This window comes from Eptatretus burgeri, chromosome 11 (genome assembly GCF_056783735.1).
Source record: "Eptatretus burgeri isolate ZD-2024b chromosome 11, Ebu_testis_v1, whole genome shotgun sequence".
Taxonomy (NCBI): domain Eukaryota; kingdom Metazoa; phylum Chordata; class Myxini; order Myxiniformes; family Myxinidae; genus Eptatretus; species Eptatretus burgeri.
Genome location: NC_140971.1, coordinates 15785753 through 15806885, shown reverse-complemented (window position 1 = coordinate 15806885; position 21133 = coordinate 15785753). Strand labels below are relative to the sequence as shown.

Sequence of the window (21133 nt, the reverse complement as noted above, 5' to 3'; positions counted from 1 at the left end):
TTGAGTCATATGATAGACACTTATCCCTATCATGTTTCCTTAATACATGGTTCATAAACTACAAATAACTACATGAAACACAGACAGTACTATAACTTTAAGACTAACCCCCCCCCCACACACACACACACACACACACCTCCCCCTCTCCCCCATGAATGTAACAGTTTATTTATTCGGCAGAGCCATGTGGAAAACGTTTGGTCAGTAACCCTCCCTGGCACCATCCCGCATTTCTCTCATAGTGTATACTGTTCTCTCATATTTTGTGGTAACTGTTGTCAAGCATGTAATTGGTGTTCAAATACATCCCAAGGATGTAACACATCTCCAAACAGAACCTATTAAATATTCTGTGACATATTTTCTCAAACTGCACCATTAAAATTTTCTTGACTTTATGCCAGCACTGTTGATGACATTATGCAAATGAGATGTGTGGAATAGTCCCACAACAGAAAAGTGACCCATAACTTGATAAAATAGTTGATTATAAAGATAGAAATGAAATATATATATATATATATATATATATATATATATATATATATATATATATATATATATATATTGTTACGGCTGTGGAAATTTGGAGAACACCATAAGAGTCCTTAGTTAGTTATACCGATAAGTCAGTGTTTAGTTAGATTTCCCCACCGTTGTTTAATAGGAATTATTCGTGTCACCCAGGCTGTGAATCTTCAGTCAGCCGTTTTTCTTTACCATCATTATTTTGGACCAACCACAAACTGCTTCACAACAACCACAACCACACCTGCCTCTCAACAACCACGCCATCCTCACCACTCCGCCAGCAACAGTCAACATCTCCACACCACAAACATTGCCTCACCTTCGTCTCCGAAACTACGCCATCTTTGCACCAGCCGCGGCGAGTCCCCAGCGAACAGCGTCGCTGCAAACCAACATGGGGGGTTTCGTTGTGAGCACAAGCGATGGTGAATTCCACCCTGCTGTGGAAGAAGACAAGTACAGCGGCAAGGGAGCGTCCCCGATTTGGCGGGAAAACGCCTCCTCTGAGAAGGTTCCCGCAGGTTCTGGAAGGAGGGCGGGGCAAGAGCGGAGGGGCGGGCGAGAGCGGAGGGGCGGGGAAAGAGCGGAGGGGTGGGGCGAGAGTAATAAAAAGGACGCATGGGGCATTCGTTCTCTCTTTCGGGCGTTCGTTCTCTTCTCGTGGCTATTAGGGAAGGAGTCGGGTGGAAGTCTTGGTGGTCTTCGTCTGTGGAGAAGCGGTCCGTGGAGCGACCCGTTCGTTGGAGCTTGCAGTTGGTGGAGAGTCCGGGCATCACGCAGGAGACGCGGACTGGAGGCGCAGCTCTGCCAGCGGTGTCACGCGAACCTTCGCGCTCGTGTGAGGAGAACCGGAGAGAGCTCGCCGGCCACGCGGAAGGCCCGAGCTCAGGCGCAGCTACGCTAGCTGCCGTGGGGACGGGACGTCGAGGCTCACACCACAAGGCACCACGAGGAGGCAGGTAACCTGCAACAGTCTCATGGGACTCGTTCGGTCTGCCAAGTCCCACGCCATAAAGATCTACGGGCCCAGCTGGACCCCATTGCCTTTGATGGGGTTTTTTTCCTTTTCTTTTGAATGAATGTTGTGGCGCAGAGTCCCACAAGTAAAACTGTGTAAGTGACTGTACATTGATAATTGCTTATAGACGGTTGTAGCGCTTTGTCTTGCCCGCGTGCCGTGCCACATTCATTGCTTTTTCGGTATACGTGCATGTTGGTGGTTTTGAATACCTGCATGACTGCATGATTGTTCCTGTATGCGTGTGTAGTTGTAATAAATGTGCTGATTTAAATGTTAACCTGTTTGTCGTGTCCTCTTTCCCTTGTTGAAATGCCATCTTGTTTTGCGGAATATTAGTTGGTTTTTAAATAACCGATAAATAGAATCGGGTCCGGCGATAATACCCGCTCGGTTATCCCAGAACGGAACGGACCGCTTAAGCGGTTCGTGTCCAAGCAGGCCTTCGCCGAGGTACGGTCCCTCGGTAGGTTACCCGCGCGGGTACTTAGGTATATCGATATTCGGCGATTGACCCTATTTCGCACGGGTAGAATACGAACTGGGCCGTGGTGGGATTAAAAACCCACCCGTGACTGGTTTCTGGCATTGTTCCAGAAAGTCACGACTGAATTGTCCATTCGGTGGGCGAGCGGCTGCTATTGGTTGACGCAGTCACTCGCACGCCGGGCGGGCAGTAGATTCGTAACAATATATATATATATATATATATATATATATATATATATATATATATATATATATATATATATATATATATATATATATAATTTCCATCAGATTTTTGAAATTCAGATCTATGTGCAGCTAAACTTTTTGCATTCCACTGAATTGCAATCATTATTCCATTGATGAATCTTCTTCTTTCGGCTGCTCCCGTTTGGGGTCACCACAGCGGATCATCCGTATGATCTGTATAGTGATTTGGCACACGTTTTACGCCGGATGCCCTTCCTGACGCAACCCTGGTCGCCTCTTACGACACAGGGATATGGTACACCTATTTTAACCGGGGTATACACCGGCCCAGTACACTGGTACTCACTTCGCCGACCTCGGAAGGATGACAGGCTGAGTCAACCCCCTGATGTATTAATTCAGTGGCCCAACGGGGCTTGAACTCAGGACCTTTTGGATCCCAAGCCGCTGCCCTAACCACTGCGCCAACACCAGGCTTATTCCTTTGATGAATCACAATGATTATTACATCCATAAATTGCAATCATTATTCCATTGAGGAATCACAATTGTTATTGCATTGATGAATCACAATCATTACTCCATTGATGAATTGTAATCATTATTCCATTGATGAATCGCAATCGTTATTGCATTGATAAATCGCAATCATAATTGCATTGATGAATCACAATTGTTATTCCATTGATGAATTGCAATCATTATTCCATTGATGAATCGCAATCATTATTCCAATGATGAATCATCGTTATTCCAAAGATGAATCACAGGACTGTTTGAGATCCATCCTAACTCTCTCTGTCTTATTTTTTAAAACTGTTTATTTTTTGTTGCTCTTCAGGAAATTATATTAATTTTTCTGATCTCCTTTTTCTTTGAGCTGCACAATTTACTTCCTCAGTAATGAAACCAATGAACCTCATTTTAGTAATCATCATGTCTGCATAATTAATACCAGCCTCAGTTTGGCATTCCTGATCTTTCATTTTGGTTTGGGTTCCGAACAATTTAGTCAGAGTCTTGGCCTGGACATAAGTTATGAAGTTCACACTCATGGAGATAATGTAAGCACAGAAAGCACTTGGAATCTTCACTTTGGAGGGCAACGCAGGATTACTAAAGGTAGGCATGACAGAGGAAGTCACCACCTTGGCCCCATTCTGAACAATAGTGAGCTGATGGGTCTCGATCACTCTCATAATCGACCATGTAACTCTTTCTATGTTCCATTTATACAGTAGTCTAAACCCCAACCATGCATAACACTTTGACTTTCCCTCAGAGACCTAAGAGTTTAACAGGAGACTCAGATTCCCCCAAAATGAGTGGCTCCAAAACCTCTTCCTGTTGCACCACCGATTTACACTGAACGGGTAAACCACCTGATCTAGGCTGTTTGGCACTTTCAGCATTTTCAAATTCATTCTTGATCGTGGTTTCCAATTTAATAGGGTTTGCACAAACAACTTAAAGTACCGAAAGTCCAACACTGTATCCTCGGGTTCTGCTGAATGTCCTTCCATTGCCCTCCCTCTCTCCTTGCCATTTATACTTCCCTAGAGAGAATCTGCATGAAGGTTCTTTCTTCTCAAGGAGCTCACTTTTTCCATGTGTTTCTAAATCCGGAAACAACCGAAAAATTGTCGCACCTCACGATCATTCCATACAAGTCAAAAATTAACCCCAATTTTATAACCTGTTCTTCTGTTACACAAACATAGCTCACATCCACAAATATTACAAAATCACAGATTGCAACCAATATGTTTTGTATTAGACCTCAGACGTACCAGAGTTACACTCCCATTCTATCCATACAGTGCCCAACAGGTACACAATTAATTTGACATAAACCCCACTTCAAGCAAAATTCCTAATTTTTCCAAAACACAAATTCTTTCCCATAACTATCAACAACAGTGAGAAATCATGAGCAATTTAATCAACAATTCCTATTTGAAAATCACAGTTAAACAACCAAGGTCCGGTAATCTGCACCTACGTTGTCCTACACGTTGATCAATCTAATCGTAAACTGATAGTTTTCCAACAACATGGCGCATCTCTTCATCCGACTGGGAATCCTCCGTCGTGCTAAGTCCTTCCTCGGCCCTCTTGAGCTCCTGACCACTTACAAAGCTTTTGTCCGTAGCCTGATGGAGTACTGCTCTCCCCTCTGGGCTGGTGCTCCTGCCTCCCACCTTTCTCGCCTTCACGCTGTCGAAACCAGGGCATTTAAGATCATCGGCATCTCCCGCAATGAAGCTGAGTCTTTGGGCCTCTCACTCAATCACCGCAGGTTGGTCGGTGGTCTTTGTCTTCTACCGACTCCTCTCCAGCCTTGCCCCCCGCTCTCTCTGCGATTTGTCCCCACCACATTTCCACAGGGCGCTCAAGGTCCGCCAACAACCCCCTTCTGGTAAAACTACCAAAATCACGAATCGCTGCTCATCTTCACTCTTTCATTCCTCTTTTTTCCCGCCTTTGGAATAAACTTCCTCACTCTATTCTTTCCCATTCTTCCCTCCAGGCTTTCAAAACAGCTGTTCACCACCACCTCTTATCTTCCCCCATCCAAATCCTCGATCTTTTCTACCCCCGATAATCCACCCAAGCCCACTTCCTTCATTTCTCCTACTTTCCTTCCTGAAAGTCCCTGAAATGTCCATCTTCTCTTCGCCATGTTCCCCGTCCCATCCCCATCCCTCTCCCTTCCTCAGTTCACCTAATGTGTCTGTTCCCCACTGTTTTGTCCCTTCCACTCCCGCCCCTCTTGTCTCATGCCTCCTTGCTGTGAGTTGTGTGTTAGCTCTCATACGAGCCTCGACCAAGGTATACAAAAAAAAAAAAAAAAAAAAATCCCATCATTGATGGACTTTGCCTTATCCGTGTACACTAACGGCCGATGATCATTCTGTCAACGGAGCATACATCTCTTCAGGCCCACACAATAGTGAGTCCTTCCTTCTTCATTGTGGACTAGTTCTCATGATTCATCAGTTTCCTGTTCATGAGATTCACAGGAAAAAAAAAAGTCTACCTTCGTGTTCCTGCAACAGGATACAGTGGTCCCTGCAAAAGTATTCACCCCCCCCCCCCCGACCGATAATGGCATCTTTAGCTGAATTACGAATGACGTAGAAACAATTTTTCCAAATGAACATTTTTATTTATAACTGAAGAGATTGTGCTAAACACTGTTAGAGTTGAAGGAGGTTACATGTCAGAAATACCTGAAAAACCAGAGACAAATCAAAATTCACTGGTTGTAAAAGTATTCAGCCCTTTAGGTCAGTACTTGGTGGGACATTATACAGCAATGACTGCTTTGAGTATTTATGGGTAGATCTCTACCAGTTTTGTACAGTGAGATGGTGAAATATTTGTCCATTCTTCACCTGAAAATTGCTCTCGTTCTGCCAAGTTTGATGGGATCATCAATGAATGGCAATCTTCAAGTTTCTCCATCAATGTTCAATTGTGTTCAAGCCAGGACCTGCAATTGGGCCACACAAGAACATTTATTTTCTTCTTATTCAGACACTCCAGTGTGACTTTAGCTTTGTGCTTCGGATCATTGTCCTGCTGAAATGTGAATCTCCGACCCAGTTTCGGATTCATCGCTCAAGCAGGTTTTCATCTAGGATTCTCCTGTACTTTGCCCCAATCCATTGTCCCCTCTATCCTGACAAGCCCTCCAGTCCCTGCTGATGAAAAACAGTCCCATTACATGATGTTGCCACCACCATGCTTGACAGTCGGGATGATGTTGACTGGGTGATGGTACAGCAATAGACTTGCGCCAGACGTAACACTTGAATTTAGACCGAAAAGTTAAATTTTTGTCTCGTCTGACCACAAAACTTTCTCCACATTCCTGCAGTATCATTAACATTCTTTTTCACAAACTCCATACGAGCTTTAAATGTGTCTTTTACAGTAATGGCTTCTTTGTTGCCACATGTCCAGAGGCCAGCTTTGTGAAGGGAACAGGATATTTTTGATTGATGAACACTGACCCCCATCATGGACATAGAACCTTGCAGATCTTTCAAAGTCATTGTTGGATTTACAGTGACATTCCGAACCAGTTTCCTGCTTGCCCGGCTGCTGAGTTTGGATGGGTGACCTGATCTGGGTAGAGTCTGGAAGGTATCATACGTCTTCCACTTCTTAATGATGGATTTCATCATAATCAAAGGGGTAATGAGTGACTGAAATCTTCTTTTAACCCTCTCCTGAACGGTGCTTCTACTCCATTTTATGTCTGACGTCTTCAGAAAGCTCCTTTGCCTTCATGCTTGTCTTGTTGGTTGATCAAGTGAGTTGCACCTTAAAACTCATTACATAAGTGGGGGAACTTAATTTTTAAGTTAAACCACGGATTACATGCAGGTGAATTCTATTACACTTATTTTGTAACCTTTCAAACAAATAATTTGCCCCTGAAGTGATTAAGGGTTAATTAGGCAAAGGGTTTCAATACTTATGCAGCTGAGAATCATCTGATTTTTCTCTGTTAATCTAGCTTATTCACATTTTATCTGATTTTTTTTTTATCTTCATCACTTTCGAAAAGTTTATGAAGACTCTAGATAACTGACTCTAATCTTATACGTGTGTGCTTACTCGCCCGAGAGGTGCATGACATCCTATTTCAGGCTCATAACCATCACTGTTTGTTATATCCACTGTCATTGCTCACCTGTATGAAAAGGAAATGGTACAAACCCGGCATCTCTCGTCCACATATATTTCTTGTATTCCTTTATTTGCGTAAGTCTGATTTGCATTCAGAAACAGAACAATTATGTCAGCCATTTTTAAATTACCATTCTTTTGTTTGAATGGTGAAAATTATGTTTTAAAGACTATTTGAACAACAGATTTCACCCCAACAACGGCAGGTTAAGAGTGCCCATCGAACTGAACCCAGTCCATTAAAACGCACACACAGCACATGAGCAAGAGGCCTCGTCTTTGCTGATCCATACGTCATTGCGGAAGTCATGCATTCTCTCCATTTTTGCTGATTACTCCACATTAAGTTGAACAGTACCGCCAACCTACTGACAGGTAGACTGCAACTGACCTCTCTGCTGATCTGGAATTGATTAGATGCTGATCTGATAACTGCAACATGTCCTTCAATTCTGGAAAATTTCACAATTTCACCTTGTCGCACCAGAAGGATCATCTCTTCCTTCCTTATAGTCTCCGAGGACATCCCAAAGGGCTTGATCTACTGGGCAGGGGTGAAAATGCAGGCCACTATATCCCACCAATCACTTGAAATGTTGTGTTTCCCTGTGGATAGTGCATTTGGTGCTTGTATGACAACTTGAATACACTGTGAAAATAAATGTACGCTACGAATGAAAACAGTTGCCCCGCTGTATTTGAAAATTTTTTAAATTGCTTTGTTGTTATCAGGGATTGTGCGCTACAAAGAGAATGTGATACTATCAAGAGGTCCAAGCAACGGTCAGCGAAGTTAGCGATCTCCCTCGTGAGTACGACCAACGTTGTACGTTCAGAGGAAAATAAATTATTAATTGTTGGAAATGTTAAATAACACTTATGTTTGAACGTTTTTATGAATGATGAAAACATTAAAGAGGGAAGAATAATATGATTGTACCTTCTTTAAAGTTTTTACATCTGAAACCTTCGCCACTGTAACTGCAAGTGCTTCTTGTTGTTCCATGTTCAGTGCCGATGCTTTAGCAGTCGACGTCGTTGTATTGAACGCCTTCACTGCAGTTTCAATATCTCGTGATGCCACTCACTCAAAGCCACTTTTGACGTGGAAAGAAGCAAAATATACAAAGAATCATGGCAAGGAAACAGAGAAATATCATTTAACTCTGGACAGGCTGCTGCTCCTCTCTCAGCAATGGTCAGAGGCCCTATATCTCAAACACAAGGTCAGCACTATCTTCCTGGACAAACCGCTGCCATCTGATTCCACTTCCTCTGGTATAAAAGACAGCTTTCACTCCTGGATTTCTCACTTTCTCCACTCGCGTATTCCATTCATCTTACTATAATTCACCATCTGTCTGTCCGTCTGTTCTCAGGTACCACAAAAATTGCTGAACCGATCGCAACCATTTTTGGGGTGTGGAATCCTGGGACCCCCTTGGAGTAAAGTAGGTATAAATATAATAACATGACCCCCTTGACAGCTCCCGTAGAGAACTGGTGCTTCTAGTTATTTCAATGTCAGTGCAGTCATCACAGTCAGTGAAACACTCTTCTCTCTTGAACTTCTAGGCTTCTCCACCATCAGCCAAGGCCTCTCGTGGACAGACCATACGCCAAGCTGGTTTCCAAAAACAGCCGCAGAATGTTCACCTTATGTTGTGCCAAGTCATTTGGTGAAAAATCAGAACTACGCACAGACTACAAAGACTCAATGGAGTATTGCTTTCTCCAATAATGTCTGTTACCCCATTCTAATCTCTCTCTCTCTCCAACATTGACCTCTTCCACAAAGAAGTTAAAGCACAAGGCTTACTGCTCTCCCATTGCAGACAGGTTGGTGGCCTGTGTTTCCACTCCTGTTTCTCCCTCTGCTCTTTCAATTCCCCCACATTCCTCAGTGAATCCAGGATGCACACCTTATTCCAGTAATCCTTTCCTGGTTAAACTTCCAAAATCCAGGCTCACTGCACATTTCAACTCTTCTATTCCTCTTTTCTCCCCTCTGTGGCACCGCCTTTCCGAGACTGTTAAATCTTCCTTTTCCCTCCAGTGTTTCAAGCACGTGGGACATCACCATCTAGGGACTGACTGCATGGCCAAGAGGTATGCACACTCACCCCTAAGCTATCTAGCTTGGGTTTGAATTCCAACCCAGCTATAAACTGTCATCCTGGTGTATCATAGGCAGGATGATTCATCAATGTGTTACATGTGCATATTTTACAGAATATCCAGAGGACCAGGAGATGGGTTTCTTCCATGGGCAGTATATTCTTCAATGCAGAACCGTACGGCATAACAAGCACCCAAGCATGCTCAGCACATAACAAAAGTCAAAGCACCACCATGGCCACACTTCTGTCTCCTTTACATATCCAAATCCAACAACGGAAGTGACTCAAGGAAAAATCTGCAAATTCAAATAACCACTAGTTAGCCACAATTGCTTATCAACAACAACAATAATAATAATAATAATAATAATAATAATAATCAACTACTGTGCTTACATATTACTCCCCCTCCCCCAAATAAATCTCCTCATTTCTAAATCTGGAAAAAAAAAACCAGCAGTTGTCAGCACAAACTAATATTACAGCTTAACAAGAGAACAAGAGTAACATAATTAGTCAAATGTAGAGTCCTTCAAACGATGAAGTGTCTTTGTCACTGAGGTCGGGCCAGGTGTCACCCTCGTTGAAGCAGGCGAGTGACTTAGTGGTCTGGGCTGTGAAGGCGACAGTCATGGCTTGGGCTGTTGAGGTGAGGGACTGTGAGGTGAGACAGTGGGATGTCCTTGTTCATTGTCAAGGGCAATTTGACAGAGACTAAGAGACAGACAATTGTTCATTGTCAAGGGCAATTTGAGGTCCGGGTGGCTGTGGCAGCAACTCGTACTTTCCCCGTTGTTGAGGTTGTGGCATGGGAGGAGGGAAGAAGCCAGCTCAAGCAGTCAGTGTTAGTGGTGTGGTCACTGAAGGCCGGGACTTAGGTGCAGGCACTCATGAGAGTGCAGTCAGTGTGAAGTAAGGTGTCAGGCAATTATAGTGCACAATCCTTGCCTTGGCCTGTGGGTTTAAAAGCTCTTGGTTTTCAAAGTTTACTGGAGGATGCACTTTTGACACAGAGATGTGGCAAAACACTTTGTACAGGCCAATCCACGTAGAGCAAGTTCGTGACAACAGTGAGCTGGATTTTCCACAAGCACTAAGGCCTGGTTGCATAAAATTACCTTATCCTTAAGGGAAGATTCCCCTGGAGGTACACTGTGATTCCTTAGCGAAGGATTTCTTTGAGGGCCGTTACATAAACAACCCTCAGGATATCCTCAAGTAATGATTTCCTTAAGGTTGAGGAAATCCTGAGGAGCTGTTGCTGTGATAGCCAACCAATCAGATTGGAGATAGGAAGAGGTTTCCAAAAGCAAGATGGCAGTGAAGCGATCAACAAACTGGCTTCAGGAAGAGACAGAAGCACGAGTGGAGGCTTTTCTCAAGCACAAGAGAGACAATGCATTGTATAGTTGTATGATGTGTGTTGTTGAAGTATTTTTATGATTAATTACAACACGATAACTATAAATAGTGTATAATAGTTAAGAATCCCTCAATTTTGGCAAGACCTGGGTCCACAGGGTAAACCGAGACTACCCCGAGTCAAACACGTCTTTCTACGATGCAGGATTGACGAATTGTGGACCTGGTAACACGCTACATCCAATCTATTTATTACGTACACAGTTGACCTTTTTCCTGGGGTCACTGTCGGTATCAATTGAATTGGTATCTCGATAACCTGAACACGAAGTAATAAATGACCATACCATGAAAGTACCACTCCACTAGCACCACAGACTAACATCTCGTTCAACTGCAGTACCTGCACCAGAACACACCTTTACATTGGGCCAGGTATCACTTGTTAAATACCTTGGGATTGTCAATTTCATGGAGTATATAAAAATATGTTTAAAATATATTGTTGTGGAAATGACTCCTGGGGGATCAAAGACCTTTAGTATAGTTTGAGTTATTCCTTAGTACGTGTTTTAGAAAAGGGTAATATGATCATTGTCGTCAAGCTGCTTGAAGAGGTCTCTGAAAACACGTTTGTGACGTCCTCGTGCACAATTTCTACGAAAAGCACCATTTGGAAACTCAACGGTTGGTTTTTAAGGATGGGGGAGTGCTCCCTTGAGTTTAGGAAAGGTTTGAAGGAAAAACTTAAGAAATAGTTATGAATATGCAACGATCCTCAAATTAAGGATGTCCAGAAAGGGAAACTTGAGGATATATTTCATTAAATCCTCAAATCTTTCCTTAAGAATGCTTTTGTACAACCGGGCCAAAGTCCCCAGTGAAGTACGGAGTATACTTGAGGCGTTTGTCATCGTACAACTTTTGCTGATGTTTTGCTCTCTGGGTACATCCAGAAACTTCCTGAAAAGCCTTTTGTAATCTGCATTTGAACGAGGCCGTGTACTCGGCTGGTGTCCCAGGTGTTGGAGATGCCCCGGATGAGTATTCTTATGAAGAACCTGGAGAGGTGCATTGGCTTCGCGTTCATGTGCCAGACAGAAGGGAGTGAAGCCTGTGCCGGCACGAGTCGGCGTGTTGTAAGCCACTTCAATCTGGTGGAGATGTTCGTCCCATTCAATTCCTCTGTGAAACAAGGCTTTGGTAAGTTTATCCTTCATGGTATGATTGCGAAGCTCAACTGTTCCATCACATTGTGGTGGATATGCTGATGTTCAGAGCTTGTGGATTTCTAGGTGAGAGTAGGGATCCTTGATCAAGTTGGATTCAAACTGTCTGCCCTTGCCTTATCCAAAATCACCGCTGCCACCAGTATAACACCTGATTTCCGTCGGTGTGTGTGATGTACGAGTTTTAACAGAATAGCCGGAGGATCAGGAGAGGGGTTTCTTACAAGGGCAGGATATCCCTCAATGCAGAATCGTACAGCATAACAATCACCCAAGTGGGCTCAGCACATACCAAAGGTCGAAGCACCACCATAGTGACACTTTCATCTCTTTTTCACGGGTAAAACCAAAAACGGAAGTGACTCAAAGAAAAATTTGTAAATTCAAGTAACAGCCAGTTAGCAGCATTTGTGGAAGTTTCTTCCACAGCTGGGAAAACAGAGGAACAAATGAGTGGAGGTGAGCAGTGATCGACAGAAGGGAGTCGCTGGTGGTCCATGTGTGCCCTGCAGAAACTTGGGTGGAGGGGAGGGGGGGAAGGACAAAGCGTGGAAAGAGAAGAGGGTGCAAGACCTGAAGACTGGAACGGAGGTGGTAGAAAACAGACCACCGACCTGCCTGCGATGGCGAAGTGATAAGTTCATGGACTCAGCTTCATCGTTGGAGATTCCAATGATCTTGAAGGTATCCACAGTATCAATCTGAGCAAGCTGTGAGGTAGGGTGCCAGCCCAACGAGGAGAGCAGGTTTTATATTATATATATATATATATATATATATATATATATATATATATATATATATATATATATATATATATATATATATATATATATATATATATATATATATATATATATACACACACATCTTCTTCTTCTTTCGGCTGTTCCCGTTAGGGGTCGCCACAGCGGATCATCCATATGATCCGCATAGTGATTTGGCACATGTTTTACGCCGGATGCCCTTCCTGACGCAACACTGGTCGCCTCTTACGACACAGGGATATGGTACACCTATTTTAACCGGGGTATACACTAGCCAGGGACACTGGTACTCATTTCACCGACCTCGGAAGGATGACAGGCTGAGTCAACCCCCTGGTGTATTAATATATATATATATATATATATATATATATATATATATATATATATATATATATATTCTACATGGTCTAGGCTCGTGGACGAGCTTGAACTCTTCATCTTCATTCTATTCATCAAGAAACATAGAAAAATCAAGTTTATTGATTGTTTAATCCTCCAGTTCACGTCTGTGGGACAGATGTTGTCTCTGGAGTACCTTGGTCTCACGATGAGTCATAACATGTCTTGGGTGGACCACATCTCCACCCTGACCAGCAATTTGCTGGTTGACATATTTACCTTCTCGAAAGACGGAAGTCCTTTTTACATTGACCACAGCTCTATATAATGTCCAAGGCTTTACTTTGAAGTGCCAGAGAGAATGATTCCCCACACAGGGTTTGCACACAAGCTGTTTCGATAAGTGGACTTTGCAAGAGCTCCGAGCTACATACTTAAGAATTGGCATCCTCTGTATATGCATGATTTGGATAATCGTCCTTTTATCCTTTATTTATTTTCTGAAATAACACCTCAACACAGCAGCAAACGAAAACTTCAAATAATTGGCCCCACTAGCCACCATGCCTGCTTGTGTATACCTCATAAGTAGATTGGAGGCATTGAGCTAATTATTCCGGAAAGAGATTCCGTTTGCATCAACTTTCAGAGTGTCACAGTGTACCCATTGAGAATACATGAGCTTGAGGGTGCAGGTTTTCACAGTTTTCTCCATTTTGATTGGCTAATTATCACATCGCATTAAACAAACAATTATGAGAGCAATTTCAATGCACAGGTGAGTAGCAAAGCAGTTGCAGAACATACACACTCACCTAATTACCATGGACATTTTAAAAGAGGGTCCGCTGTGATATATTGTGTAGCCCGAGAACTACACCAGCAGACCATCTTCGGAGGCATCTGTACGTCGATTATTATTGCAACTGCGCAGAAGTCAGACCGAACCTTTTGTCATCACTTGTGGATCTCTGATCTGGATCCTCTTGGCTATTTCAGAGCAACTTTATTATCAACGGTAAGGTCCATCGAGGTCGATTCCACTAAAATTTCAAACTAAGCCTTCTCTATACCATATACCTGGTGTAGACATTTTTGACGCATCCAAAGAAACCTCAGTGACAGCTTTGCTGAGCTCGATCTATTTCAGATACCGAGCGAGCGACCTCTATTAAATCCAGGCGTCGGAGCCAAGTCACCAAGGTTCAGTGATAAGAGTCATGAACTGCCATTCTTTTGATTTTGATGTAGCACACTCTGTTGCAGAGCGTCGGTGATGTCAAAGTAATTTTTTGGCAAGGGTTATACTGGGTGGTTTGCCATTGCCTTCACAGCAGTAGTTAAGGCAGGAATTTGGAATTTGTTCAGGGTGTCGATGATTGCTCGCCAAAGCTTTTCAGAGGACACTGTGGGATCTTTAATGTCTACCAACTAATACCGACAGATGAGATGCCCAGTTGAACGTCCATCCAAGGGATGGCACACATATTGACAAATCGCCCTGCCTGCGAACCACCGGGATGATAGTTTAAAGCTGGGTCGGGATTCGAACCCAGGCTAGACAGCTTAGAGGTGATCGTGCGTACCCATAGGCCATCCTTAATTGCTACTAAACAGACACAATGATTTTGAGTCCTCATTTGTAGTAGTTTTATTGGCTTCACATCCTCACATTTCCTTCCACAACTTGTCACTGTTGAATTACAATAAGATTGTGTTGTTGTACAGAAAGCAGCATTCAAAAGGAAGTCTTTGTCTGCCAGTGGAAGTCTCATCTGGCGAAAAATGTTTCACATCAGTGTCCGAATGGAAAAGTCTTTACGAGTTGTGCGGAATGGACTGCTCGCTTGTCCTGTACCTTCATGGTGCATCCCTTTGGCAGATGTAAGGAAACATCGAATCCATGAAGCTTCCATCAACTGGGCTCGACGGTATAACGGTTGGAGGGTCTGCTCTGAGTCTGGCCAGGTCAGTGGTTGAAAACCCCTGCCAAGTTATTCCAAACACCAACATCATGGTACGAGCTGCTTCCTTGCTTGATGTTCAGCATTAAAAGGAAAGACAACTGACAAACACCGCTGGAAAGGCAATCACAAACCAACCGGCGGAACCCCTGCCAAGAAACCTGCCCCAGCAGCCCCACAGGTGAAATGTTAAAGCTTACAGCGAATAAGGACGGACACTCGATGTCTGCTTTCTAATCTTCCTTATACATGGATCATGGCAAATACACACGCTCGCACTGCACTTACGAACAGAAAGAGGGTTCATGAACACCTTACATCACGCAGTCTTGAGAAAAAGGACATGGGAAGGGTCTTTTCAACTCCAGCTCATTACTTTTCCGAGAAACGATCCTTGTTTTCCCACGAGGCGCAATTTTTTCTCTGAATCTCGATATTCCCAGACGTTGAGAGCACGAGCGGCACATTTGATCCGGATCTGGATACGAGAATTATTTAATGTCCAACGTAATTCTTCACCATTGAGAGATCGGGTGAGAAACGACATAGTGCTGTACAGCGTGATATCTCAAAAATGTATTGGGCCCGATATGTTCTCGTGGATCAGGCATGGCATGGTGGAGGTACGTACTCCACCGAGTGCCCTTCTCGTTTAACACGTTACATTCGTTCTTCGTACCTGTTGTTTGTATCCTTATGACGTCCTAGGAACAGCAAATTTCCTCTTTGGAATGATTTTCAATTCTGTTTGACTACCAGACAGGCAGACGAAGAAAATTACCTTACTCTGTGTACACGTACACTCGGGACGAGATTCCGTACAATTTGCCAAATTCAGAGCCAAAGTAGTGCAAAACTCCGATTATAATCGGACCACTAATTAGTGGTCTCCATCCATCCATCCATTGGGACCAGACTCTGTGCAGAGCGTCGGTGCTGCCTAAGCAGTCTTCTTGGCTATTGGGCACAATCATGGATGGGTCACCACTCCAACACAGGATAGCAGCAAGCTGGCAATCATTCTGCTGATCTCAGAAGGACGAGAGGCAGAGTCAACCCCACCTGGTATTAATTCAACAGCCGAGGGGGAATTGAACTCAGGATCCTGGGATCCCAAGCCCACCACCCTAACCATGAAGCCAACACCAGCATGGATGGGTCACCACTCCAACACAGGATAGCAGCAAGCTGGCAATCATTCTGCTGATCTCAGAAGGACGAGAGGCAGAGTCAACCCCACCTGGTATTAATTCAACAGCCGAGGGGAAATTGAACTCAGGATCCTGGGATCCCAAGCCCACCACCCTAACCATGAAGCCAACACCAGCATGGATGGGTCACCACTCCAACACAGGATAGCAGCAAGCTGGCAATCATTCTGCTGATCTCAGAAGGACGAGAGGCAGAGTCAACCCCACCTGGTATTAATTCAACAGCCGAGGGGGAATTGAACTCAGGATCCTGGGATCCCAAGCCCACCACCCTAACCATGAAGCCAGCACCAGCATGGATGGGTCACCACTCCAACACAGGATAGCAGCAAGCTGGCAATCATTCTGCTGATCTCAGAAGGACGAGAGGCAGAGTCAACTCCACCTGGTATTAATTCAACAGCCGAGGGGGAATTGAACTCAGGATCCTGGGATCCCAAGCCCACCACCCTAACCATGAAGCCAACACCAGCATGGATGGGTCACCACTCCAACACAGGATAGCAGCAAGCTGGCAATCATTCTGCTGATCTCAAAAGGACGAGAGGCAGAGTCAACCCCACCTGGTATTAATTCAACAGCCGAGGGGAAATTGAACTCAGGATCCTGGGATCCCAAGCCCACCACCCTAACCATGAAGCCAACACCAGGCATGATTAGTGGTCTCTGGTGTTCAAAATAGAATATTCAATTGAAATTAAGTTGTTCCTCAAACAGACAGACAAAGTGAACCAATTGTTTAACTTCACTTTTCCCTTTGTGCGTGGGGTAGAGATAAACCAAACCCTCTCAATTATCCTCCAACTGACCACACTCCGTGGCTTCATTCTTTGAGCGTCTGCTCTGAGTCTGGGAAGGTCGGCGGTTCGAATCCCGGTTCAGTCAAACCAGACTTTAAAAAAAAAAAGGTATGTGCTGTTTCTTTGCTTGAGGATCAGCATTTAAGGAGGATCGAGTACGTACAAACAACCATGACATGGTAACCATCGCGCAAGCATTGCTGGTTAAGGTGGTTGGCTAAAGATCTTCGAGGGTTTTGAGTTCAAGCCCCTGTGAAGCCGTTAAATAACACCGGGCGGGTTGCCTCAGCCTGTTCATCCTTCCAAAGTCGGGAGAACGGAGTACCTGCCTACTGAAAACAGGGGGCACTGCACCAGTGGCACAGCCGCACTCACTGCCAGCAACGATGCAAGCAGCATCCACAGGCTGCACACACAAAAAAATAATAACTCAAGAATATAAACTTTATTTCATCTATCTATAATTCCAGACGTGTGTGTGTGTGTGTGTGTGTGTGTGTGTGTGTGTGTGTGTGTGTGTGTGTGTGTGTGTGTGTGTGTGTGTGTGTGTGTGTGTGTGTGTGTGTGTGTGTGTGTGTGTGTGTGTGTGCGTGTGTGTGTGTGACCACTGTTTCTCGACAACCACTGGTCCGATCTAATTGAAACTTGCCTGGTATATTGCTGGGGACTTGAGGATGTGCCTTTTCAAGGTTGGATATTAATCGGACAAGTGCTTCCCAAGTTATGGCCATTTATTTACCAAACCAATGACAAGACACGTTGCTGCCTAGGCGTGGCTGCGTGGGCCGGTGCGCGGCCGGCCGAGGATGACGTCACGGGACGTGCCGGTTACGATGGGGAAAGGGCACCATTTAGTTACCGTGGCGTAGGAGTGGCAATGGTCAATGGCAGCGAATGTCATGGCAAGCAAAGACAGGGAGGTAAACTTGATTTTAATTAACTCTGTGTGTGTAAGTATCACAGCAGTTGTTACTTCAATGAAAGCGATAATTCGTGGAATGCATGTGAACATTCCGTACGGGCACGCACCACTTCCGGATGGTGATGACTTAATGTATTCTAATAATTTCTCGATTTCTTATGCGCATTTATAGATAAACACAATGCCCCAATCCAGTCGTCATTTACAAGAGCGAATGAACGGCCTGTGTGGTTGTTTCTGGCACGCGGTTTGAAAGTTTTTTTTTTCTTTTTTGTTGCACGTACGGCCACGCACTAGTATTCTTTAATAACTGTTTTATTTATGAACATAAACAGCATGAGAACAATGCACGGGGCAAATGTTAACGTTGAAGTTGCAAACCCCATTCCCCCAATTATCCCCGAAGTTTGGGGACTTGCGGTTCACTGATTCACTGCCGCAAACGGCAAGGTCCTCCTGTACGTACCTGGACACCGTGCACGGCATCGTGTTCTGGGAACTCACTCCAGTTGATGATGTAAGTAGAAGGTCAGAGTACTTTCATGCACTTGTACTTCGAAGGTATACAGAAGAATATATTTTCTAAGTTTTCAGTTTTCTGCTCCAAGCAGTAATAGTTACATTTAACTTCCGCAAGTCATTTGATAAACATTTCAATCATGTACGAAGTTACAGAAGTCACCACGAACCTACCTGGGAGTTCCGCTGCGACCTCCTCGTGAAAGGCCGGTTAACAAAAGTGTGTTGTTGAAACAGGAACAACACACACAGGTGAACAACTCGCATCCCTTGGATGTTTTACCTGATGTGTGTGGACACCTGCAGTCTGGTGTACAAAGGAGTTCAAGCATTGAAGGACAATTGGCACGATGACCCATCCAAAGGACAACATGCTCCATGATACAATGACTTACCTGTGTCCCGACCTGTGTTGGAGTTGTTTGCAATCTCATCGGCCCATCAGAGATGATATGTCCACTTTATACTGACTGGACTGTCCTAACACCTCGGGCAATCAAATTTAGGCTCATCCGCGACACATTGATGAAGCCGGCTATCCTTGGGAGTCGCGGTTTGTGTTGTTTGGATTATTAACCAGCGAGTTCGATCCGATTTACATTTAACGTCTTCTTCATTGGGGGTGAAATGGTCTGGGTGCTGCATGGCAGGATGGCCGAGAGGTGTGGACACATCGCTCAGCTGTATTGCCTGGGTTCGAATCCCGACCCAGCTATAAACTGCCATCCTGGTATTTACCATGCAGGGTCCTGGGTCATTTATCGATGTGTGTGCCATCCCCCGGATAGACGTTAAACTGTGTGTCCCATCTCCCGGCAGTTGTTGATGCACGTTAAAGATGCCACGGTGTATTTTGTGAAGAGTTGGCGAGTTATCGCCGGCACCCTGAACAAATTACAAACACCTGTACCTGCACTCGAGCGGACTGAGCCGGAATGGCAATCCATCCAGGATTGTAACCTCGTCAAGAAACTGCGTCAGCAGAAGCGACGCTCTGTATGCTAGATGATGATGATGATGATGATGATGATGATGATGATGATGATGATGATGATGATGAATGAATGGTCTGTTGTGCTCCTGTTTTATTCAAATTGGAGAAGGTCCAATGTACAAACAAGTATTACGGGTGTATGTCAGAAAGAGGAAGGAGTGCATCGTGTAGTAGACAGTAGAAAAATCGTGCAAATTATGATACAAGCATCAAATTTGGCATTTCTGATCAAATCTGCCCGATTGGCCATTTGAAAATCCAAATTTTGAAAAAAATAAATAAATAAATAAATTAATAACTTCAAATTTTTTTTTAAGTCACAACTGCCTGAAATTCTTGAAGCGCAAGTGAACATCCCAGACAGAAAACCAAGGGGAGATGCAGTCATCATTGATGGCTCAGCACTTATCAATGCCCTACCTCCACTCACTTCAAAGATATTTGATGACTATGCTAAAGAAGACGTCATCCCAAAGGTGGAATCCTATGGTGCCAGGTACGAGAGGGTGGACGTAGTGTTTTATGTGTACAAGAAGTCAAGTCTGAAGTCCGAGGCAAGGTCGAAAAGGGGGCAAGGAATCAGAAGAAGAGTGACAGGAACCAGTAAGACCCCAAGTAACTGGAGAAGCTTTCTTCGAGATGACAGCAACAAGACTGAGCCGTTTCACTTCCTTGTGGAAAAGATATGTGAAGCACAGACGACAAGCACAGTCATTGTCACAAAAGGAGAAGATGCCATCAGCAACACAAGGAAGTCACTGGATGCTGTGTCTCCATGTTGTCATGAAGAAGCTGACACTCGAATATTTGTACACGTCAGGGATGCAACGACGGATGGTGGCAAGTCCATTATCATTAAGGCTAATGACACGGACGTACTAGTCATAGCAATATCTGTACTGCCATCCTTACAGGAACTAGGTCTTGAGAACATGTGGATTGCCTTTGGCCAAGGAGCCAAGGCACGATGGATTCCAGTCCATGAGGTAGTTTCTGCAATAGGGCCTGAGAAAGCTACAGGGATCCCATACTTCCATACGTTCACTGGATGTGACGTCGTGTCTGCCTTCCGTGGTAAAGGGAAGAAAACTGCATGGCAGACTTGGAACGTCTTTCATGATGTTTCTGAAACATTCACCAATCTCAGCCAGCATCCAACATTGATTCGTGATCGTGACGTTTTTGAAGTTTTTTTTTCTTCAAAATTTGGATTTTCAAGTGGCCAATCAGGCAGATTTGATTAGAATCCCCTGGAGAACAAATGTGCCAAATTTGATACTTGTATTTTCATTTGCACGATTCCTCTCAAAAATTGCTGTTTTCTGCCCAACCAGTAGGATATATATATATATATATATATATATATATATATATATATATGTATATGTATATGTATATGTATATGTATATGTATATGTATATGTATATGTATATGTATATGTATATGTGTATATATATATATATATATATATGACTTCCCAAGGAATATTTTGTAACCTTTGACCTTGTACCAGTTAACCAATCAAATCGAGCGACTCATGATGACAAACGTCTCGAGACAGTTGATGATGAAACTCGTTTTGAGGAACATTTCTCCACTCCGGCCATTCGGACAGTTTGTCCCAGGAAAACGTTCCAGGGAACAAACAGAGACGGAACAAGTTAAGTATTCATTAAATGGCTTCAAGTGGACAATTAATAACAAGGTGAAGACGATGATTGTCTTAATGTTTAAAATTATTATTTAAAAATAACTTTATATATATATATACATTTATATCAAGGTAAATATCCATACTAAAAGAGGTGTGTGTGTGTGTGTGTGTGTGTGTGTGTGTGTGTGTGTGTGTGTGTGTGTGTGTGTGTGTGTGTGTGTGTGTGTGTGTGTGTGTGTGTTCTCATTGATGGCCAAATGGATCTTAATCAAACGTTCAGAGGTTCATCAGTGAGT

At 43.8% G+C, this 21133-nt stretch overlaps 1 protein-coding gene across 1 annotated transcript in view; it reads left to right on the top strand.

Annotated features, from left to right (window-relative positions):
• Nucleotides 1–20775: 20775 nt before the first annotated feature.
• The window catches only part of LOC147016560 (olfactory receptor 56A5-like), a 14007-nt gene continuing 13649 nt past the window's right edge, over nt 20776–21133 (top strand). Inside the window, exon 1 of the mRNA XM_085845327.1 lies at nt 20776–20843. The gene's annotated coding sequence lies outside the window, so the exon portion shown is untranslated. The remainder of the gene's footprint in view (nt 20844–21133) is intronic.